This window comes from Notechis scutatus, chromosome 1 (assembly GCF_049901735.1).
Source record: "Notechis scutatus isolate UNSWTSFEM ecotype Mainland chromosome 1, rNotScu1.2, whole genome shotgun sequence".
Lineage (NCBI taxonomy): Eukaryota > Metazoa > Chordata > Lepidosauria > Squamata > Elapidae > Notechis > Notechis scutatus.
Genome location: NC_142009.1, coordinates 29383903 through 29409782, shown reverse-complemented (window position 1 = coordinate 29409782; position 25880 = coordinate 29383903). Strand labels below are relative to the sequence as shown.

The 25880-nt window shown below is 37.7% G+C and overlaps 1 protein-coding gene across 8 annotated transcripts in view; it reads right to left on the bottom strand.

The window, feature by feature from the left end:
* The window catches only part of NCOA1 (nuclear receptor coactivator 1), a 304667-nt gene that overhangs the window by 134512 nt on the left and 144275 nt on the right, over positions 1 to 25880 (bottom strand). The window contains exon 1 of one of the 8 annotated variants that reach the window (XM_087960140.1): positions 11400 to 11527. The exons of 6 other annotated variants lie outside the window; for them this stretch is intronic. The gene's annotated coding sequence lies outside the window, so the exon portion shown is untranslated. Of the gene's footprint in view, positions 1 to 1959; positions 2060 to 11399; positions 11528 to 25880 lie in introns of those variants that run through there. One more of the 8 variants, XM_087960161.1, reaches the window with a different exon arrangement.

The window sequence follows — 25880 nt, the reverse complement described above, 5'->3', positions numbered from 1 at the left end:
ATAAGGTATTCTTGTTTCAAGCCAACTTGACCCCCTGGGTTCAAAATAGTTTCCCCATATTAATCTGGTAAAACTTTTCGTTTCTCCTCTTGTCTTTAATAGACTATCCCATGCTTTCTTTCTATTTCTCTGCTTTTTCTCTATTCTAAATGCATTATAAAAGACACATGCACAATTTCACCGATTTCTGCTTCTTTTCCATAGCTCTCTGCATTTGCCTTATTGGATAATATCAAGCAGGGAGAACATTATTCTATTTCAAAGCACGCAATGGAGAACATATATTCTGACAGTCTTCAAAAGAACTTGTTGCTGCTTCTTTTAAATTCTCTGCCAGGTATTTTACGTATTTTATGACTACATGCTGTGGCATAAAAGGCCAAAGTGCAACTGCTACCAATACTTTAGAAATAACAACTTATTTCAGTCTGTCTTGCTTTTTGAGAGATATTTCAAGGTTTTTGTTCCTCTAAAAATTTATCAGTTCTTGATTTTAGGCTTGGAAATCAAAGCCAAGGATGGTAGAATTCAATTGCTAATAACAGCCTGTCTAATCCATCACTTTGTTTCTTTAAAAAAAAATCTAGAATCTGCCATGGGAGATCTGATTATACCTGCTACATATTCCAATGGCTAGTTGGAACAGAAACATGGGGCCAGAAGATACAACCATAAACAATACAGCATGTGAGAAAGAAGTCCCAGTATCTACCACCTACTTCATAGCAGCTGCTTGGGAAGCAAACTGCAGCATTCCTTGGACTCTGATTTCCAAATGTTCTCAAGAGAAAGAAAATTGTCTAATTAAACTTTGGTTACAGTAGTGTCAATAACAAACCTTGGTTAACAGCAACACAAAAATGCCATGACTTATTTGCACATCAACATGTGATGCAAGAATCTTGGTCTTGGTATTTGTGCCATCATACATGATGTCATCATGTTTGATCATATGATTGTATGTGTCAGCCCCATGCAATATGCCCTTCTTTGACACAACCCTCTGGCTATTTAAAACTATAACTCTATGCCAGTTCATTACATCATTACTATTATCATCATGACATTTTCATTCCAATGTAAATTGACCCAAGCCCTTAATGATATCAACTTTTGATTATCCAAATATGTTTTTAATGTGCTCCAAGTTATTTGGATAAGTGATGCAGCACACTATCTGAAAGAAGAATTCACACTTGTTTCTCTTCTGGTAAGAACTGAATGTAACCATGGCAACTACTGGCAAGCACTGCCGTTTTCCCTTGGATTACTTTTTGGATATTACATTGCATCATCAGAGTAGTTATTAAATTTTAATAAGAAATGTAGGGATAACTAGTGCTGCTCTCTCCCTTCCCTTTTCCTTAATCATGTAAATGAAATATCTAGAAAAAAATGCACCCATGGTGTCCACTGCATTAATAGAATATATCAATGCATCAAAAGTTAGATGTTAGCTCTCAAAAGGAAAGAGGCAGGTGTGTGGAGTGGGGTGAACACAAAGCTATGAGTGACTCACAGTATAAAGGTACAAAAATCATATGCAGCCAATAGCAACTAGGTGTCAACCCTGAAGTAAACCTGGCTGGGGCCATCTTGGAGGCTTCAGGGTTGCTACAGGGTTGCACATAATCCAGAGGTGGTCTAGCAGTTGCCTCTCCTTAACTCTGCAATGTTTTGAGATAGGGAAGATTGCTATTTACCAGAACGTATAAATAGATTGTATAATCACCAAGCTTCAGGTGTTTTATTTTGTTAGGTTCTTAGAACACGGCAGATGGGAACTGAAGGACTACAAAAAGAATCTGAGTAACAGAAAATTAAATAGATTACATGCTCAGGAAGTACAAGTCAGTTCACTATGATTTCCACTCACACTTTTGTGGCTATTTGCTAATTCAGAACTGTAAATAAATTATACATCTGCTTTAGGATAAGTCTTGAAGCAAATAAGAGTACCAAAGTGCAAGTTCATGAGGGGCAGCTGTCATTTCACTTCCATGTCAGTCATGGGATCTCCTCTTCTGGGAGAAAACTGGTAAGACTTGCTTGCTGCTTCAAAACTTTCTGTATGTATCCTGTAATGAGCAGAAAAATCCATTTCTTTCGTTGACACCATTTAGCAATTCCTTAGAGTATATGTAGTTTTCATGATTTCAAGCACTGCCTAGGAGGCTCTGCTGAAAGCCCTTTTAAAGAACTTGGGATCTATTATTTCAAGCCTAAGCAATGTTGTGATAGTCTATCACTCACACACTGTGGCAGCTTGGATGGGTGGAGGAAAGAGAATTATCTGTACTTAGCTGAATTGAATGAGAGTTTGCTTGAGCTCCTGTAGTTACAGAACCCAAGAAAGCTCAGCAGTGGAATTGATTGTTCTTAACTTGCGGCAATTATCCCAATTTCATATGTACCTAGCTTTAAAAGAAATTGGTAAAGTGCAAATAGTCTCTGTGAAACCCACAGATTAGTGGCAAATGGAGATACTTTGGAAACTAAGAACTTGGGTGAGTGGAATACAAATTAAGCTAAGTTTCATGTACCATTTGTTCAGGATTGTTATTTACTGATACCACCTCATAGATCCAGGTCTTATTTACTGATACCACCTCATAGATCCAGAGTGGAACAACCGTTTTTGGAAAGACCAGTTTTTAAACAGAGAGTTTGCTCTGTCTATCATTCCTGGCCTGGAAATCATATTCCGTATCATGTATGTTTGGCAGAACTCCTTCAAACATTATTCCATAAGTATACATTTGCAATGAGGCAGATTCCAGCAAGCCATTTTTTTTTGCCTAAACAGATTTCCAAGATTTGTATATAGTAAAATACCTATATTGGTATTAGATTTTTCTTTTCTTTTTAATAAACATTATCAAGTAACCAAATTAACATAACTCCAAAATATAGAAAATACAAAAATATCTACTAAAAAGTAAGTAAATAGACAGGTGCATCCCACATTGTATACCCAGCTATCTAGAGGGTCTCTGGGGCATCAATGCTAAAGGCATTAGGGAGAAATATGGAGAAAACATATCTTAGCTTCCTTACATGAATTTTTAAAATTTCGAATTGAATTTGGCCAATAGATAGGCCCAAAAATCTCAAGAAAGCAACATTCCCATCATTCACTTACTGATCAGTAGGAAACCAGAGTTTCAATGTTAGTGGGAGGATGACTAAACAATATACATTCATAAAACCAGTCTCTGTTTAGTTCTCTAAAACAGATGCTTTTTCTGTGTAAAATAAATGTGGTACAAAAGCTTTATCTTCTGATGATAGAGATTTTGAAAAATATGTTTGAGTCTTTCCTTCCTTCCTTCCTTCCTTCCTTCCTTCCTTCCTTCCTTCCTTCCTTCCTTCCTTCCTTCCTTCCTTCCTTCCTTCCATCCATCCATCCATCCATCCATCCATCCATCCATCCATCCATCCATCCTCATGTTTTATATTTCATTACTTTATTCTTTCATACTGCTTTTCGTTGCTTTATATCAGGGGTCGCCAACCTTTTGGCCTCAGTGACCACCAAATCCTGGGGACCACTAATAAGAATTTTGACTGATGGTGTCTTGCTGATGTTAGTGAGAGAGAGAGAAAGAGATCTGATCTAACCTCTCTCTCTCCCTCCCTTTCCCTCTCTCTCTCTCTCTCTCTCACACACACACACACACAAACACACAGAGGCAGGTGTGGGATTCAAATTTCTTACCAACCAGTTCTGTGTCCAAATTAAACCCCTAATGTGTGGGTTTAGCTTGGTGGTCATATGACTGGCTGGGTATGGCTTGTATGTAAATATTATAAATATTTATGTAAATATTGAATTTTTTATTTAAAAAAGAGCAACTTTTATCCAAAATCAGGCAAAGCAGGCAGGCAGATTGAGTTGCTCACAGAATCACAGATTCAATCACAGATCTATCTTTCTGCCATCGGCCACCTGAGTCTGCACTAAATAATAGAAGCTTCAGTCCTAAGGAAGGTTCGGCTCTGAGATCTAAAGATTAGCTAGAAAGCAAGAAATCCAATGGTTTCCTGATTTCTAGCTAATCTAAATCTCCCGGCACAGCAGAACAGCTGATGGTAGGGGGAAAAAAAGGAAAAATAGCAACTTAGCAGGCAAGTTTGCCAGGTAAGGAGTGAGTGGGTGGGGAGGGTTTCCGCGGGCCATGTGGGCGGCGCAGCCTGACTTAATTGCTTTTGGGGGGTGCTCTGGGGGTGACATTTCTCTGCTTACCACCAAAATTTTCTTGCAGACCACCAGTGGGCCGCAGCCCACCGGTTGGCGACCATTGCTTTATATGATCTTATTTACTTCAAAAATAAAAAGAATGATGACTATGTAATTATCTATGTGTGTATGTATTTCTCAAAACTATAATATTCTAAGACACTCTTTCCCAACTTGGGATCCTACACATGTATTAGATTACATATTTCATCACTATCTATGCTGGCTGTGGGATTGCAATTCAACAAATCTGGAAGACTGGATTAAAGGGTGGATCATTTGGTTGTTATTCAAATTTGAGAATTTTCAGGTATGCCTTCCAGCAACTAAAAGCAGCTCAGATAAGACTCCTCCCTCCTATTTCCACCACAACTGGTGGAAATAGGTTGGGCTGTGAGATAGGTTGGGCAAAGACACGGTGACTGGCCAAAGTCACCCAGTCGGCATTCATGCCAGGATAGGCCTAGAATTTACAGTATTCCCAGTTTCCACACCCTCACCTTAACCTCTACACCAAGCTGTCTTTCAATTTCTTCTCAATGCTACTCAGGAATGCTACTCAGGAATGCTCTACAATCTATATATTACAGATCAAAAACATACACTTTTCATACTGGTATATTCAGTCAACATATATATATATATATATGAAAGATGGTACTAAATTAACAGACTTTATCCATATGTGAAGTGGTTCATTAAAACTAGTAGAAAAAAGAGAAAGAAGACCTGTGCATCCATTCAATGTTAGCAACTCATTCTGCATGTACATCTGCTAATGGTTTTTTTTTTTTTTTTTGAGCTGGTGGGCTGCATAAAGACACATGTCATAAGTCTTCTTTACTGTTGTTCTTTTTTTATATTAAATGTTATATTAAATTCCAAAGGCCTATAGCCACTAACACCAGGTAGCACTTTCTTCAACACCAGGAGATCATTTATATTACATATCTATAGCACACTGTTGAACCCAAGAGTTCTAGACTGAGTCGCTGTTTTGCACGAAGATCATGCCAGGTTAAACCTCTAATCAGAAAGACCTCAGCAGCAGGACTGGAAAAGATATGGGAGACTTTAGAAAGTTTCTAGGCAACAAGGGATTTTTCTAGTTCTACTCATTATTTTTATGGTAGAACACTTTGATTTAGAACAAAAAGCACTATTTTTATTTCTAACTGAATAATTAAGATGATAATTAATCAAGATTATCTATCTATCTATCTATCTATCTATCTATCTATCTATCTATCTATCTATCTATCTATCTATCTATCTACCATGTTTCTCACATAATAAGGCCGGGCCTTTTTTTTTTTTGACCCCTAAAAAAACGGCTAGGACGTCTTTTTGGGGGTGACTTAATTTCCTCCCCCACCTAGAGCGGCCCATGTGCGCGTATCTCTCCGTGAGGCCGCTTCTATCTGCCCATCGAAAGCTCCCTAAAGGACACAGTCCCCAGCTGCTTCGGGCGAGGCGCGGCTGCCCCTGTCTACTCGCCTTTAAAGCAGACTCTTTTCCGCGAGGGAAGCTTCCCAAGCGCATTCAACAGCCACTTCGATCGGCCGGTAGAAGAGGCTTGGGGCGAGCGCGCACACACACTCCCCTCGCCGCCAGGCCGCTTCTATCTGCCCATCGAAAGCTCCCTAAAGGACACAGTCCCCAGCTGCTTCGGGCGAGGCGCGGCTGCCCCTGTCCCCTCGCCTTTAAGGCAGACTTTTCCGCGAGGGAAGCTTCCCAAGCGCATTCAACAGCCACTTCGATCGGCCGGTAGAAGAGGCTTGGGGCGAGCGCGCACACACACTCCCCTCGCCGCCAGGCCGCTTCTATCTGCCCATCGAAAGCTCCCTAAAGGACACAGTCCCCAGCTGCTTCGGGCGAGGCGTGGCTGCCCCTGTCCCCTCGCCTTCAAGGGAGCTTCTATCAGCTATCAGGGTATTCTAGCCTAGGCTACCTGCAGGGCACTCCTAAAGGCAAGTTTTCTGCCCCCCCACCCCTGCCCTTTCCCCCCATTTCTCTTCACCTCGTGTAGTTCTAATGAACAATGTGAGAAATGGCGGGGAAACACATGCTTTTAATAGGCCTTAATTTAGGGGGCGGGGCTTAATTTCACCTGCTGCCAATAAAACATGGTGGAGCTTCCTATTGGTGGAGGCCGTATTGTTGGAGAAACACGGTATCTATCTATCTATCTATCTATCTATCTATCTATCTATCTATCTCTACCAACTACACCTGCTCTTTTAACTTGTGGTGATATTACTGATATTAATTCTAAAGATTTTTAAAAAGCTATTGGACATGCCTATTAATGACGGGCTGAGTTTGTATTTCGGTGCTTACACTAAAATGACAAATTCAAGCTTTTTACTTCTTTCTGTTAAATAATAGTGCTTTCCTGTTCGACTGAAAGCGAAAGTCTCAAGAACCACGATATATTACCAAGTGTTTCCCACCCAAATGCTACATGTTAGCCTACAGTACACTGTGTTCTGTTTCCAAATTATAAACTCATGTCTCAAGGTGACATCTGCTACCATTTCTAGATTCTACAAAAGTAGTCATAATACATTCCCTATGCATTATAGCAGCAGCACATATAAAAATGGGCTTCAGTAAATTAAATAGTAATACCTACATTTACAGGAGCACTTTAAATTGTTCATTTCCCATATACCCAATAATCCATACAAAGACCAATCAGGCTAGTATAATTAATCCTGGTTGGACATGAATTTGAGACAACAGCAATTTGTTGAAGGACGCAGAACAATTCAAACCAAAGACAAGATTGCAATCAAATGATTTCATGTTTTGCAGCTTTCTCATAACAATGTTTTTATATTAATGGTATAATCTTAAATTACTTATTTTAATGTATTTAATAAAACATCTATTAATAATGGATGTTATGTTAATAATTCTAGTTTTATGGGGTGGGAAAGCAAATTCTAGATTGGTAAGATTTTCCAATCAGTATCTCAGCTGATACGTTTGATAGCTATGCAACTTTTTCATTCATCCAACATTATATAGAAAGGAAAAGATTAACGTTTTCTTGCTATCTAGAAGTCTGGAACAGTTGTGCAGATGCGTAATTTTATAGCAATCCAACAGTCTCCAGTATGGATTTGCAAATTGTGCAGGTAAAGGTATTTATTGGAACCCTTCTTATATTTGATTCTATTTTAATTTCCATCAGGGGGGAAGTATTAATCCTCAGCTGAATACTCAAGTTCCTATACATGGGAAGGGGGAGGTCGAATTCTCAAATGGATATTTGAGTACAGTTGTCTTAGAATTGCATGACCCTCAAAAGTGCTTGTATTTCTATTTCTCAATTAGTTATACGCAACTGCAAAGGGTAACCAAAACTCCACACAGGAATGTACAGGGTAAGACAAGAGACAAAAGAATCAGTTTTGCTTGATGCTTTCCAAAATGACGTATAGACATATTCTTGCTAATCTAAATTTGCTACTCTTTCCTTTGCAAGAACCCTTTGGGTTTATGCATCAAAAACAAGGCATCAAAAGGTGCAAAACTGCACAGGCATTTGCCATATGCTCCAACACAAATACAAAACTGGGTTGCCGGGGAACATTTTCCTCCCAACGCCGCTATAAAGTAGGATTAGCTGAAGAAGGGTTTCGCTGGGATAGGTGGACAGGAGGTGAGATGAGAAGAGGCGCCTATAAACTGAAAAGTCATACAGAAAAGAGGATATACGGGACAATATGCTGACTAGCCACAGATATCTGAGATGAAGGGGATGAAAGCAAAGCAGAAAATCTACTGAAATAAAGGGATATATTTTGCACATTCCTGTTCCAGGAGGAGAAAACCTCTAGAACCAAGTGATGCTGACAGTTCTCAAACACTTAGGGAGAGCAAATGGACATAATGGTTGATCATTACAGGCAAACACACTCCTAATCTTCCATATGTTAAGAGTCTGCTGTTATGAAATTCAGACTTGTTTCAAACAAACCACTCTTGAATCCCAAGGCATCAGAACAGGTTCACACAAAGCATTTAACTTTGATATTGTGTCTCTAGAGTTTTCATACTAAATCATAAACAAATTTAACCACCCAACCATGCCACAACAAAATGAAAGGAATCAATCTTGTTCAAATACATCTGCTAGGTTAATAACAAAAATCCCACTTACAAATACACTCAAATCATACAAGTAGTATGTTCATGTAAGTTTCCATTTGATATCAGAATGCCTCATTTTTAGGAGATTTCCAAGGGATGAAATTTAGGATCTATTTGACAACATTAAAAAATAATTGAACAACCTCATCAGAAAGCATATGCTTTAGCAAATCACAGACCTAAAAGATATGGTCTTATTTAGCAACACATTTAGGGTGGCATCATGAGAAAAAAAAATCAATCAGTCAAATTTGCAATGTATAGAAAACATGTTTGAAAAGGAAGCTGCACTGCATATATTTTATTTACTTATAGACTTGTATACTTATTATTCTCAATTTCCCTCTTTGTCATAACTCCAAATACTATTGCATCTACTTCAGCAACTGGATGCTAGTCACAGAAATAAGCACACTGCCTGGGATTGTAGAGAAAATTTAATTTAAACAAACCAATTCCCTGGGATAACCAGACATCCAATTGATTCCATTTGAAATACAGACCTGAATTGGAAGAGACTGGGGCATCTCTGGGTACATTTCTATTTTATCGAAAGTTCTCTATTTTCTTTGCAAGTTTTATTTTAGGTTATTTTTCATTTATTTGCAAAATATGTGGGTTTCAAATCAGAGTAATAAAAAAGAGCTACCTAACTATAATCAACCCCATCTTTCTCGAAACAATCAAACTTATTGTTATTTTGAAAGGCTTTAAAAAAATAAGCAAAAAAACAAAACAGTTTCAGATGGCTAGGGAACTAAGTCAAGCACTTTTTGTGGAGAAAGAAGTTTCATAAGAGAGGAAAATGAAATAACCGAACAAAATGTCTTTATAATGTTAACAAGTGCCAGAGCTAAAAAGCCCTATTTTGCAGCTTTGAGAGTTTCAATCTCTGAAGGTAAGGGGGGAAATGGAGCAGAACTTCATTTCAGAACTTGACAGATTGCAGGCATAGATTCACTCCTTCTTTCTTTTTAACTTCATGTCCATTTTCCATTTATCTACGAACATAGTAATTTAATAGGGTGACGATTTGCATAGATTTGGAAAAAAAGAAGAACTTTCTTTAAAATCTGTTTTCTTTAGTTAAAAATAATTCCTCTTGGGAGAGGTGATGCTAAGAATAGACTGTTCTGGGTTAGAAAGAGACATACCAGGAAATTCAATACCTTTAAGAGTCATTAAATTATCTCTCCTTCCCCAGCAAATCTTAGTGCTAACATCTGTGCTTTCCACTTAAACACACATTTGTTCTTCCACCCAGAATTGCTGTGTGCCTTTGGGGTCCTCCCCACCGCTTACACCAAGAGTGGATATATTCAATTTTATTCAACAACCCATACACAACTTAAAAGTTTAAGCTACCGGTATATGCAAAAGCTGCAAAGAGTGTAAGTCCAGATATTGCTGTATTTACCCCCAAAACATCTGCTCAAATAAGAAAGACATTGCCCATTCTGGAATACGCACAATGATGTAACTTCTTCAAAAAGAAAATATGTCTCCCACCCCCAATTCCATCACTTATGTGGGATCAGCAACAAGGTGATTGTACCAGATAGCTATACCACATACAAAAAAAGCAGAGGACTAAATACGATTATAAATGTTAAGATAATCAAACAACGTACTGATTACATTAACTTACTGCACATTTCACAATTAACAAATCATGTAATATCTATTCAACTGGACATACCCACCAAGAACTACATTCTACATCATAACAACACAAATTTAATACAAAAATAAATTCCTTTCCACACAAGCTAAATGCTACATTTAACACCCATATTAATGCATGATATCAGACTGCAGGTAATCTCATGGTTCAAAATTTGAAAGAGATTATTAAGATAAGGCAGCTATATCCAGGCATCCACTCTCTTTACATGCTGCATAGCAACTTATCTACAGATACTTGCGTTTATTCTGTTTTTCCGATATGTGGCCCTCTGTCAGAGTAGCATAATGCAAATAGTGTAACATCAGCTATAACAGACTTGTTCACAATGTTTGTAAGCCATACGATGCCATCTTGAGCCATATATAACATTATTGATAACATATGCTGGGAGCTGTTGAAATCCACTGAAATAATTATTCTCATTCCTGTTGTCTTCTTTTTCTCTTCTTTCCCCGTTCTTTTTTCTGGGCTTTCAAAATTTGCCCATGGAATTTCTGAAGAGTTAAATCAGATCAGGAAGTCTCCCGATTTTTACACAAGAAACATTGAAATCTTGATGATAAATCAGCAGCAAATCAATTTCCCCCAGAGGAAAGATTTTTCCTTTCCTTTTGTATATATGATTGCTTGCTAGGAGGAAAGCTGAAATAATTAAACTTTTGCCTTTTGCTGCTTTTGCTGCTTGTCAATGATTAGTGACTATTAAGCAATGAGCGTATTTTTCCTGCAACAGCTCGTCTTCCCTTTCCCTTCAGAGAGATTCTCCGCCTTTCATCAAAAAAGTACACCTATTCTGCTACCCACTGAGATGACCACTGCCAAGTATGAACAAGCCTACGCACACCCGTTTTCAAGGTCACTGCTGAAATACACAAGTCCCTACTTAACAACATTATCCAAATCCTATCCAGCATTACTGTATACAAAATATCCAGTATCTGCAAGAGGAGGGGTAAACGAGAAGGGGACAGGCATGACAAAACACTGAAGGAACAAGTAGTTAGCAAAGTTCAAGCTATACTGAATTTAAGTTCAAGTGCTGAAGGTAGTTGAGCCTCCTGCCCTGCATAAATTTAATCTATGTAAAAGTCAAACAAAACATTAGCTTTGATTTACATAATTGCATCGACAGAGATAACGGGCAGCAAAGGACCCTTTTTCTTTTCCACTTAATGAAAGGCTCCTAGAAATAGGACATGACTGGCTGCCGAAAGACCAACACTCAAAGCTGCAATATGCAGGAGAAAGCATAAGCAACAACATACTATATACAGCTTCAATGCCTCTCTGTGCAAAAAAAAACAGCCTTACCTGGCTAATCTCCAGTTCAAGACAAATGTGTTCCTGAATTATGCAGCAACAACCTGATGACTAACATGCTTCCTTTGCAAGCCTCTCTCCCCCACCCCCAGCTCCATGTGCTCTGGGCTGTTTGGAATACATTGGGGTGTGTGTACTCTGTGCTGCACGCTGTTGCGACAGGCAAAAGATTCAGCACCAGAGCCGAGCTGCTTTTCGATTCCCACACCAGCTGACTGGGTAATTAAACTAAACACACGCCGCCAGAGCCATTCAAATTCAGCAGCGCTCCTGGGATCCCTGGTGCCACCTGGCAGACTCTAGCCAAGCACAAGGGAATGCAGCAGATACACCTCCTGGAAAACAATACTCAGAAGCCAAGCACTAGCAGTAAGCAGATAGCGAATGCACTTCCGTGCCTGAAAGTAGATGTATAAACACAGGAGAACTAGAGAGATGAGCAAAGCAAATCCATTTAGTGCTTACACAGTGTTTCCGAGCACCCAAAAGAAAATCCAAAATACTCTGATGAAAGATGGATCCAGAATTACTTACAGGAGCCATCCACATTTTTGTATGAGTTCATTACACAACCACTTAGCAGTTTCCACACTGCATGGTCTATTTACAAGTACCAGAGGGAGCTAGTTTGTTCTAGTGGTTAAGGCATCAGGCTAGAAATAGGAGACCATGAGTTCAAGTCCCGCCTTAGCCATGAAAGTCAGCTGGATGACTTTTGGCCAGTCACACTCTCTCAGCCCAATTCACCTCACAGAGAGTTGTTGTTGTGAGAAAATAGGAGGAGGGGTGTGCATTGGGTATACTCTCCTCCTTGAATTATTTGTAAAAATAGTAAAGGTGGGTTACCAACCAACCAACCAACCAACAAAACAAAACCATGGCACCTGTGCATGGCTTATGCAAATTACTGAGAATTTGCATGAAAGGCTGCCACCCATACCAAGTTGCTTGACTTGCTGCTTTACTTTAAATCTCACAGTTCTATTGAGTTTTTTTTTTTACATGTTGCAAATAGTTTTTAAGAAATTTGTTTGAGCAGGGCAGAGATGAGAAGTGCAAATAGAACCATAAATATCACAGTAAATGATTCTTGGAATTGGATTAACAGTAGAGTTCCTATAGGCCAGTGTTTCTTGGGAGCTGGGCTTTAAGATGTGTGGGCTTCAACTGAGAATTATCTAGCCAGAATTCTATCATTAACTCTAGCTAGGGAATTCCTGGGAGTTGAAATCCACATCTTAAAGTTGAGAAACACTGATAGAGACAAAGGACACTGCTGGTCACTCACATTCCACTTCAATACAGTGACTCCACTCTATTTTTAGCATCCAAATAACTTTACAATATAGGTCTACATAAATTCTACAAACATAGCATTTTACATAAAGTGTAACTTACTTAGGGGCTTAAATGAGGTAATAGATATTAGTCTAACTGGAGCAGAGCAGTAGGAAAAAACTCATAAATACTGTCAGTGGATTTTTAACACCTTATAATTGTTAATTGATAAGGTTATCTGTCTCATGTTCACTCTGGGTTGGCATAACTAACTTTTTCCTCTCCACTTCACCCCAATTTTAATCAGTCTAGCTACTCCATGCATCTCGTAAAGTGAGCAGCAGCACATGAAAGCTTTTTAAATAAAATAAAATAAAAATAAAACTTGTTAATCAGAAAAAGTGCTACTGTATTCCTGATTTATTTATTTTTTTGCCACCATGGATTACAATTTGTCCTTACATGTTCAGTTCTAAATTTTAATAATAATAACTAACCTGATGTGATAATTTAACAATGACAGCTAACTGGAAACCTTCAGGTTCAGAAGCGGTATTAATGCCAACTACTAGAGGATTGCACTAGACCAGTAGTGGGATCCTACCTTAGTCACTACAGGTTTGGTGATTGCGCATGCGCATATGCGCATAACCCCTTAATGCACATGCACCTAACAAGCCAATCAGCTGAGAGGATGAAGAAATGAAAAGCTAGGAGTGACCCTCCCACCCTCCCATGCGCTTTTCAGTCTTTTGTCCTCTCAGCTGATCCGAGGCTTTTTTTATGGTAGTGATTTTTATTACCTGCTCAGCCGAACCAGTAGCATACCACCACTGCACTAGACTAGTATTATGTCTTCTTTGTAAACTTTAGCTATGGGTGCTCATAGCTGAAACCAACATGCAAGGCCAGATTGATTTCTAAAACGTAAAAGAAACCCCGTTGAATGAGGGGGAAAAAGTCCACTAAGTCCACTAAATAGTGACCAGTGAAATTATTCTAGGAAGTTCTCAAATAAAACATCAATGCAGTTGTGCTTTTTAGACAAGGTGAATTTTATATATGATAACTGTTAGCATTGCTGACTTTAATATACCTGAGAAACTTTAATATACCTGAGAAACTTTAATATACCTGAGAAACTTTAATATACCTGAGAAACTTCCATTGTTGCAAAATATTGAAATGGATATCCTACGTGGGGTTCAGCATATGGAGGACACAACCGAGACACCACTTCAATTACATTGGATTAAATAACATTTATGTTACGTCCTCCATATAGCAAATCCCAAGTAGGACTTCATTGCAACATTTTGTAGCAGTAGGGGTTTCTGCGGTATATTAAGGTCAGCTATAATTAAATAATGTTGTACAGAGTTAGTTTATAAGCCATCAGTCTAATATAACAGAACTGATTTGACACACTTCTTGGGACTTACCAAGAGTAGTGCCCTGGCTGATAGCACCCATAGCACATTTCTTCTGCTAAATTTGATGGGGTAGGCAGATATAATCAGAGAAAAGTGGTTCTTCAAATAACCTGGTCCCAAGCCATGAATTCTTGAATCTGCCTGTATTTGCATGTTAGCTGTACAGTGTTGTGAATCACCACATCTCCTCAACAGTGTAATGGTATGTGAGAATGACCTTGAGAGACAAGTAGAAGGAATGCTGTCTAGGAAACAATCAGACAAAAAAAAGGGGGAAGCCCCCAGGGATTTAATAATCAAAGGAAGAAATTTAGGAAGGACCCGCCCTAATTTATCAGGTAGTTAGAAATGCCTATGGAACATGTATACCTTTTGACTCGAAAGATTCTATTAATGTAGCTTTACAGTGAAATAGATTAGATTAGATTAACAGAGTTGGAAGGGGTCTTGTAGGTCATCTAGTCCAACCCCCTGCCCAAGTAACATTAGATCATTTGGTCATGTTTCCTATCTGGTTTACATATGAGAGCTTACTGTCTTCAGAGTTGAAGAATATTCTCGGATGAGAAGTGAAACGTCTTCTAAGCACCTTTGGGACAACCATGCCCTGGATGACTGAGAATCTCCATAGACATTTACCTATGCACTTTGGGATGAAAACCCTCGAATGGTGCAGGAATATGAATGGATTTCCAGAAAAACTGCAGACTACAGGAACCCTTTCAGCGATTCCAAAAAGTCTCCACACCCATTTGTATTACTCGGGTGACCTTGAGGACACAGACAAATCTCCAAGTAGCCTCAACAACTCTCTAAAGCAGGTGTCTCCCACCTTGGCCACTTTAAGCTTGGAGGACTTCAACTCCCAGAATTCCCCTTTGCTGGCTGGGGAATTCTGGGAGTTGAAGTCCTCCAGGCTTAAAGTGGCCAAGGTTGGAGACACCTACTCTAAAGGAATGCAAATGACCAGCTGTCTGAAAGGAAAATAAATCCGTCCATTCCCCACCACCCAGTCAGAGCTGAAGAAGCTTCTTGCATGAGATGGGAAACGTCTTCAAAGAAAAACAAGAAAGTCCAATTGCCTCCTGAAAAAAGCACCTTTAGGAGAGCTGACATCAATCCGACTGATGCCTGCAGCAGCCTCAGATAGCCAATAGGAGCAGGGCAGAGTCCAGTTTCTGACCACATCATCACTAGTATAATTCTGGATGCATTTTATATCCTTTCTACAGCAAAACGTGTTGTATGAGAAGAGGACAAACTTCAATTCTAAACTGGAACAGCTAAATTTGAATTTACAGTGTCCTTGTAATGAGCTGGAGATGAAATAACAGCAGCATCATGGCGACTTGATACAAAAAAACAATGAAGCATCTTCTTGATGCAGTTAGCTGGATGAAAATAAAAGTCTTAAGTTGGAAATTATACTTTAGCCAATAAAGTCTTTTGTGGGCAATTCGCATTATTGATTTGTACTTAATTGGTAATCAACTACTATTCTAAGCTCTTTGGAACAAGTACTATTTACAAGTCACATACCTATAAATCACTGTATCTATGCATTTGTTTTATTTTCTATATGAAGAACTTAGCACTGTCTTTATTAGGTTTCACTGCTATTTTCAGCCCACTTCCCTAACCTATCAAAGAAATTGTACTTGTCTTTTATCTCATTTGCATGTTTCTGCAGAAATGTCTTTGGTAGAAGAATTGTATTCCAGCATTCAGAGAGAATTTTAAATATCACGCAATAACTGGAATTTGATCTATAATGTGGTTTGGGAAGTGGAAAGTAGGTGAGATCATATTAAAAGATGAACTTTTTCTTTCTTATTCTGTGGCGCTCAGCCATTTACTATGGTAGATTTCAGTAGGCAGAGCTCTGGATTGACCTAGACTGCTATCGAGATCTTCAGTCTCAGACACTACCAATCAAGGAGGTTGGATAGCTAACTTTTCATTATGGTCAGGGGGACAATTAATGCAGTAATCTTCCCACATCTATTAATTTCATTTGTAGATGGTTCAAGACAGAGGTGGCAGTCAGCAGGTTCTGACCAGTTCTGGAGAACCGGTAGCGGAAATTTTGAGTAGTTTGGAGAACCGGCAAATACCACCTCTGATTGGCTCTGCCCTCATCTATTCTCTGCCTCCCAAATTCCAGCTGATCGGCTGAGACTTCTTTGGTTGCTCTGCACAGGAGAACAGAGCTGGAAAGCAGGTTAGTGGGGTGGGGAGGGAATGGAGATTTTACAGTATCCTTCCCCTGCCATGCCCACCAAGCCACACCCACAGAACCGGTAGTAAAAAAATTTGAATCCCACCACTGGTTAGAGAGTCTTACATATTTATGCTATCATTCCACTGATCTGTTCCAGTTTCTTCCTGCCTGAATACCAACCATTGTCCATGTGGTCTCTTTAGCTCTAACCCATTATTTACTAAATTTGCTAGTACCTTGCACCTGCAAATCTGATGTTCTTTCTATTCCTGAACTGCAGCCCCCACCTCCCCAAACAATCTACTAATTCTATCTTTTCAGACTTTGTAATACACTAGCACATACATACATATATACGTACGTATGTACGTACGTATGAGGTGGCTGGATGGAGTCACTGAAGCAGTAGGCATAAGCTTAAATGGACTTCAGAAGATGGTAGAGGACAGAAAGGCCTGGAGGAACATTGTCCATGGGGTCGCAATGGGTTGGACACAACTTTGCAACAACAACATAGCACTTCCTCAATTTTTTTCCTCTAAAACATTCAAGTTGTTGCTAAGTCTAACTCTTTGTGACCCCATAGACTGTAGCATATCAGGCTTCTCTTTCCTCTGTTGTCTCTCAGAGTTTGCCCAAATTTATGTTCATTGTGTCAACGACACTATCTAACCATCTCTGCTGTCTCCTCCTCCATTTGCCTTCAATCTTTCCCAACATCAGGGTTTCTGCAATGAGTCCTCTCTTCTAATTAGGTGGCTAAAGCAATGGTGGGATTCAAAAATGTTTACTACTGGTTCTGTGGGCGTGGCTTGGTGGGTGTGGCAGTAGAAGGATACTGCAAAATCCCCATTCCCTCCCCACTCCTGGGGGAATGTTACTGCAAAATCTCCATTCCCTCCTCATCACACTAACCTGCTTTCCAGCTCCGTTCTCCTGTGCAGGGCAACCAAAGAAAACCCAGCCGATCAGCTGGGACTCGGGAGGCAGAGAATAGATGGGGGCGGGGCCAGTCAGAGGTGTATTTGCAGGTTCTCCGAACTACTCAAAATTTCCACTACTTGTTCTCCAGAACTGGTCTAAACCTGCTGAATACCACCTCTGGGCTAAAGTATTTGAGCTTCAGTTTCAGAAAGCATTCAAGAGAGTCCAGTATCACAGACAAAAACAGCAGAGCTATGGACATAAAATATGAAATGAAGTGAGTTGTAGGAATACGACAAAACTGTTCTAAACACCACTGCTCCATTGCAAAAGGGAAAACTTAGTCCCTAAACATGGGCTAATTATGCTGCTTTGAGTAGCAACAGTTTTGCTCCTCTATTTTGTTTTGTTTGATTTTGCTTTGTATAAGATTTTAGGCTGTGCTGTGCTGTGCCATCCATCTAATTTGATGGTTTATATGATTTTTTTTCCTCCTATTTTTGCTCACTGACCAGAGTCAATTGGAGTCAGGCAGCTAATAGATTCAAATAAATAAATAAATACGAGACCCTTTCCCCCCCCAAAGTTGTCATGCTACCTTCAACGTGAGACTTCTAATACGAAAGCAATTTTGTTCTACTTCTCAAGTAAAAGGCTCCCATAGCAATGTCAGTTTACAACCACAAAGTTATGAAAAGTCAGGAAAAGGAAGGAAGGGGGAAAAACATGATTACGATAGTTGGTCCCGTAAGTCAAAGGCCAATTTAAGTATGTATCTATCAAGTTTGCATTGCAACTTCTCTGGGCTTTGTCTGGCCTCTTTTTTTGAAGTATTATTTTTCTTTGCATTCTTTTGTTTTCCTTTTGGGCTATATAACTTATTCTGTAGGCTTCTATACAAGTTCTTCTATTTTTATTCAAATCAAAGAGCAACTACAGGAAATGCAATCTTAAGCAATTAAAGATTAGTGGTGAAGAGAAAGCATTTGCTTAGAAAAAAACCTGCATTTCCATCCATGGGGGACCATAGTCCCTTAAGAGCTTGGGTTATTCACAAAGTTGCTATATTTTTCGTTGGGCTGAGAACAACAGTCACCAGAGTTAACAACACTGCTGTTTACATTTGATCAACCTGGGATGAAAAAACAGTCAGATGAGAGTCCCAAAAGGAACAACAATCTTTCCTCTCACCTATGTCTCCTGTAATATGTAATATATAAACAGTTTGAAACTATTATTGCTAACTATTATAGTTAGCAATGTTGCTCAGCATTTAATCAGGTATAAAGAAGTAGCCAATAGTGTGTTTCAAGTTATGCAAATTATAGAAAAATATAATATTCAAACTGTTACTTTCTCTCAAATGCCTATCTATCCTTAGAAAAAATACAAACTTGATCAACTGTAGTTTACTAATGTACTTCAATGCTTCTGGAGCATCAAACATTTTAGTCCTTTCATTTCAAACAAATAAATAACATGAAGGAAGAACTGACTTACCAAAACAGTAAATCTACTTTTCAAAACCTTGTATCTAAATAGCAATTAATGGCCAAAGGCTACTGTTCAAAATTATCTTAGCATGTTGAGCAAAACTCATTCTGAAGTCTGACCTAAACATTTGCTGGATATGTGTTATCTTTCAAACTATAAATGAAACTGTTTGCATACATAACTTTTGATGAAGCAGATCTGGGAACAAGACCCACCAGATGCTTCTCTCCAGAGATATAAGGGGATATTCTGAAGATAATTATAAATGTGGATAGACAAATTCATATATAACATGAGATATATGGCAATAATCTCATTCCATCTCAGAACATTCCTATCTCTTATCTATTGAAAAAGCAATAAACAGATATTGTAACAATCTTAGCCATCTCTTTAACAAGTAAAGCAAGAGGAATGGCTTAAAAGCTGAATTCCATTTGAAGAATGCAATGAAATCTCACTTCTCCATTACTTCTGAGCTTCTTTCTCTTCCTTTCATTTAATATATAATCTGCTACAGGACTCTATTTACTGGATAATTCTCTTCAATTTCATACATTCTGAATAAATGAAATATATCTTATTAAACAGCACAATCATATTTTTCTTTCTTGATATGTCGGTTATAAAATAAAATTGCAGCAGGAAAAAGGAACTTTAATTCCCTGCATCAACAAACCATGCCCACATGATAAGAATATAACTATAGTATTTAGTAATGGTATAATCATGGCTATTCATAGTATTAGATCAGACACATTTTTATTTCTTTTAAGAACTTTTTCCTTCATTGCATGCCAAAAGATTCACAAGGTGTCTTTCATAAACCTAAAAAAGGCAGACCAGCACCCACCAATGGTTATTTGGAGAATCAATTTAAAATTCCCATTTCACACTGTATCATACCAATTTATTATGGAATAATCTTTCTCACTGATATACCTCATAATTTTACCCAAACATTCTACAGATATGAACACATATTTTTGAGTTTTCTTTAACCATTTCCCCCCTCTTCTGCACTTTGCATTATTTTTAATGTAGTATTGACTGCTTTTTAAGAGCAGTTGTCAAAACACTGCACAAAATTACATATTGTCCTCTTACCCCACCAGTCAATAAAATATTCTTTGCATACTACTTGCGCTGCTGGGATGTTTACTAAAGCTACAACTGGCTATTCAAAAGGGAAGGACATTGCATCAATGAATGTACCTTATACATAAACTCCACAAGGACAACTCAAACTCTAGTGGTCAGGCTATAATATGTCTCTCCCCAAAGAGAATCAAGGTAAATCAATCATCACTTTCATTTTTACATCCATCTCCCTTGCAGGCCTCTGAAAAATGAAAAATTGATCATAGCATCTGGTTTTTATTTCAGCTAGGAATCAGCTGTGGAGATGGAAAGCATATTTAGTTTATCCCAAAGGTGCTTTTTTTCAAGAGACAAATGGACTTTCTGGTTTTTTCTTTGAAGATGTTTCGCTTTTCATCCAAGAAGCTTCTTCAGCTCAGGGACATTATTTGAAGGGATTAAAGATTAAAAATTTAATTATTATTATTTCTTAATGGCATTTTTTATTAGTTTGAATGATTAGGCTATAAAGATAAGATGGAAGTTTTGTATTTTTTTTGTATTTTTAGAGAAAATGGTAAGTTACCATGTAAAGGAAATAAAATGGATTTACTTAGTTATGAAGTTATGAAGAGGTTTTTGGATGAAATGTTAGAAATGATACATTACTGAAATTGTTTGACTTATCTTGATGAAGGGGAGTCATATGTGTGTGTGTGTGTGTGTGTTTAATATTTTTCTCCCTTTCTCCACTTTTTTCATCTCTTTTCATTTTTAGTTTTGTATATTTTTTTCTTAATTTGTACTAGTTTTTTATTTTTATATTTTAAAACTTCAATAATAAATATTATTTTTTAAAAAAACCAAAGGACTCTGAATATCTATTGCTATGAAGGTTATTGCCTTCATACTCTGTGAAGAGACTTCCTTTAACGGACAACAGATTTAATCCAGTAAGGCTGCTTTTATATCCTGAAGTCTTAAACTTAACCACTTTGATCTATATTGGCAAATGCACAAACGAACAGCTGCCAGCTCTTCTTTATCTTTGTCTAACAAATAGTATATGGAAAGCAGCTATCCAAAATATTTTTTCTATATATGAAATACCTTTAAAATACGTTCATACTATGTGTGTGGATTACATACATTCTATCTAAGAGATTCATTCTATATACTGCAAATATGATCTTAGAACTACAGATATTAAAATACAGCTGTATATTATACCAATTTAACATTATATGCCAAAACACTCAGCAATTGAAGGTCTAAGTTAACAAGGGCTTGCCTGGTGGGAAAGCAAGATTGAGCTTTATTGCATCATCCTTGATTCCTTTAGAAATAATCGCCCTGATTAATCAATCTTTTTAATTGGGAATGAAGAGTTTCTGTTGCCCACATTCGTCATTCTTTGAAGAATCTTAATGATGCACCAAAAGTTCTTATTTTCCCAAAGTATAAAAAAAAATCAAACAATAAAACAATCCGTATGCTTGCTTAAATGGTGAAAGATGTACTGAAGGGACAAGCTTTACATAACTTCTAAACTCGCAGAAGCAAATTAAAAATCTATTAAAATTATCTAGAAAGGCAGTATTACCATCATTATTCTCATCTTCCCTATTACCTATCTCCTTATTTTCTTATGACTATAACTTTGTTGCTTGTATCTTATGATTTATATTGTTTACTTAGTATCAGAATATGATTTATGTTGATTGTTTATTTTAGTATCCATGACTACCACTAAGTGTTGTATCTAACGTTTTATGATGAATGTATTTTTACAATGACTATGATAATGATCTATCACTATTGTTGTTATGTACACTGAGAGCTTATGCACCCGAGACAAATTCCTTGTGTGTCTAATCAGACTTGGCCAATAAAGAATTCTAATTCTATGGTAATTAATTCTAATTCTAAAATGAACCACGTATAGATTATTTCACATTAATATTGCTCTAACTCTTTTTTCTGCTCCTTGGTATTATACCTTCCCTTGGTTTTGAAAAAGTTCATGCCAACAGTGATTCATTTAACAACTGCGGCAAGAAAGGTCGTAAAAATGGGGCAAAACTCACTTAACAATTGTCTCACTTAGCAACAGAAATGTTGGGCTCAACTGTGATTGCAAGTCGAGGACTACCTGTACAATGTCTTCCATAATCAGTACCAAGAAGCTTGTTCTATGTGCCCTTCTTATTTGAATAAGATATCAATAATACAGGCCAAAATAACAGTTCTTTATCTGTACAAAAGGGAATATTAGAATTTATCATAGTTACAGGAATTGAGAGAGAGAAGAGAAGCATACCCATAATACTAACAAGAAGGTGACTGCCTCTCACTATCTTAAAAACGTCCAACTGGCCACAATGTGAAACACCACACTGGAGTAGACAGCCTTTGGTTCAATCCAGAATAACGTTTTTAAGGAACATTCTTAGAATTTCAGTTACCATTTTTATTCTGCCAAAAGGTATTAGCCATTATTTTTTTTACTAACGAGGAACAACTATTGCTGGTGCATTTCCAATCTTATGGAATTGGCAAAATCCTTAAGGGAGTTATTCTAGTTTTGCAGATGTTGCTTTCCTTCCTTCACTCAACTACATTTGTTGCTTGACTCAATTACATGCTTTTTCAACCTTTGCTAAGCATAATTCTGCAGCTACACAGCAATAAGGATGATTATTCTCATTAGCATGGAGAGCCCTGGTGCCTCTACAGACAGTACTTCACAAACAAAGCCCTCCAGCAGCCTGCCTTCTGCCAACCACTTCCCTGCTGAGGGATCAATATCTCACTGCCCTTATTATTTTAATTTTAATGCCTCATGTGGGGTTTCACAACAGAAATAATTATAAGCTAGTGATGAAAGTATCTTCCTTCCCACAGAGCAAAGAAGACCTTAGGGTTCAATTAAGTGACAAGAGAAAACAATGAAGATGGTACCTTGGATTTGAGCTCCCTCTTCACAACTCATCTCACTTGTTATTCCTATCTAAATGTAACAGCTTAGGTAACTATACTTAATTGTCACCCAGATGGCAAAACTGCCTTGACATCAACAAGATCACACAAACACACACATACACACACACGGAAGGGGATTTCTAGATCAGACCAAGGGCCAGCATGCTGCTCCCATGGTGTCCAAGTAGAAAACCACAAGCAAAGCATCCACAGCAACAAAATCCTTCAATGATGAATAATATTTAGAGGTATACTGTTTAATAACTTTATCTGCCATAAATTAACACCTATTAAAGCTACTTCAGGTCAGAGATAATCGGTATATTTTCTGAAAGAACATCCCATCATTTAGTTACATACATGTCAAAATGTCTGTTTATCTATCTGAATCTTTTATCGTTCAGCTTCCCTGAAAAAATCTGAGTTCCAATGAGGAAGAAAGACACTTCCTGTTGATGTCCTCTAAATTATGCATAATTTTATATACTCTTGTGTTTCTCCTTGTTTATTTTTTTCAAAATGAAATACTGCCCCTGAATGAGAACTCTTGCATTTCCTTAATCATGCCAGCTAAGAGATAATTTAAGTTAAGATACTCTTCCAAAGAATCTGTTAGTTCCATATATTTTTTTAAGATTTGAAAGAAGGGAATAACAAAATAAGGATACTATGAACAAAAAAACAAAAAGTGAACACCAAAGTTTTAAGAGGTTAAAGAACAAATGATATGACTTGTAGCTTACTGTTATTTAGGATAATAGAAAGGATTCCCAACTTTTCCTATCTTGGCCTGAACTGGGTGACAATGTACAAGGTGAATTCCCACAAAACATTCTTGAATTCTGTGATATGCTGACAGCTTGAAACATGGCAGGAAATGGACCTCCAATTTTAAAAACAGCAGATACAGGCCCATAACTGCTGTTGAAAGGTTGATGAGATAACCTGGCAGTTATTCTTCCTCAACTGGCCAAAATAATAGATAACCAAACAATCATCTTAGTTTTGTGAAATGTTTCTCTTTTGTCAGGCAGTCTAAGAAAAAGGGTGCACAACTCTTGTCGACTCAAGGACTGCACCAAGCTTTGTGTGGCATACTGAAGATTGCAAAAATGGGTAGTTCCAAGGCCAAATATTTGTAGGGGGGGAGACATTAGGGAGCTTTAAAGTTTAAATTGATGTCTTAAGCTTAAATACAGACTTTACTCCTACCCTCACACATGCAAACATGTTTGGCCCCAGCTACTCTGGGACCTGCAACAGAGGAGCTGGTGAATTGTGGGCGTTTCCCAGGACATCTTTTTGCATCTGCTATCTTCTTTGGTCTCAAATACCGGCCCTGTATTATATATGTAAGATGATATTTCTTGTTGGCAAATTAGTACCAGTTATATTTAAATGGGGGGAGGGGAGGGGGAGAAAGTGATGGCTTTCAGCTAGAAAGCTGACAGCTCAAGTTCAAGACCCCAAGCACTGTTTCTGCTTCAGCTCCTGCCAACCTAGCAGTTCAGAAGCATGAAAATGTTATTACTTTAGTGGAAAGGTAACAGCATTCCATGCACCTTTAGTATATAGCCATGCTGGCCACATGACCACAGAAAATATCTTCAGAAATGGAGGTGAGCACCAGGCCCTAGAATAGGATACGACTGGACAGGGAAACCTTTACCTTTAAATGAGGAGAAAATCAGTTAGGACGTACGATTGCTAATTGTGTCATAGAAGAAAAAAGACCTCATTGGCAGAAGGGAACAAGAGGCATGTTTTCACAAGAAACTTTTAGGAGGAAATGTAGTCAGTTACTTAAATTTAACTTAAATATATTCATATATAGAACATGATCTCTTAAACTTTCACGATCTTTGGAAGGCCAGAATACCATGTAAGACTGGCTTTGTTTTCAAGAATTCAATTATTCCCTAGTTACATGTCTACATGTCTAATGAAAACCAGATTTTATTCTTGCACTTACAAAAATCCAGATAAAGATTGCTTTTCGCAACTGAAACAGAAATATATTATGTTGTAGAAAGAAATAAGAAATAAGAATTATATCTTTGGTACCATTTCAACAGTACCTTTCATCTGAAGTGGGAGTTTTCCAATCCTTAATAATTCACTATTTATGCCACAAGATGTACTGATGCCCATTAACTGTGTAGAAATAGCATAATATAGTGATGAGAAAAAGTTTATGATCCTTTAGAACTATCCATACTTTTGCATTATTGTGACTTATCTTATGATCTGAACCTCTTTGAAGTCCTTCAAAGAGATTGAAGTTAAAGAAATAACCATATTACACTGTACTGCTATGTCTTTATTGAACATAATCAACTAACATTCACAGTTTTGGTTGGAAAAAAACTATAGCTCTTGGATAATCAGCTTTCTTAAAGCTTTAAGTTGAGTCAGATGTTTTAATCAATGAGAGGACAATCAGGTATGAATTTGAGGGGGCCTTCCTTTAAAATACATACACATTGTTTTCCACCATTAAAGCATGTTCTTCACAACACAAATTTTTGGAAGTGAACCACCCCTTGGTCAAAAGAGATCTCTGCAAATCTCACCAAAAGAGTTGTTGATGTTCATGAGTCTGGAAAAGATTATATACCTGCTACAATACTGTTTTCTCAACAATCTCAAGGAAGAAATCTTACTTTTCCAAGTAATCAAAAAGATTACTAGTCCTACCAGTAACTATCAATGCTATCTCCCACCAAGCATTTTCAGTTTTCCTAAATTTTTCCATTTTCCAGCAAAAGTTTTTCTTGTTCACAACAGCCCTTAAAAACTGCAACTCTTGTGTGTGATCAGCAATGCTGTGGGTGCAGCAGTGTCTGAAGCAGTAATGTGCTTTCTTCCCACATCAAGGAGGGAAGAAAGCACATCACTGAGGCTCTGAGGAACATCCTACTGTGGGGATACTATTATGTTAAATCTACTTATGACACCCTTAAATAGAGCCATCTTTTCATAATAACATAACGGTCATCAATCTTTATATTTATACAATACAGTGGAAAAGGACAGTGTATGAATAGTTAATCCTACAGC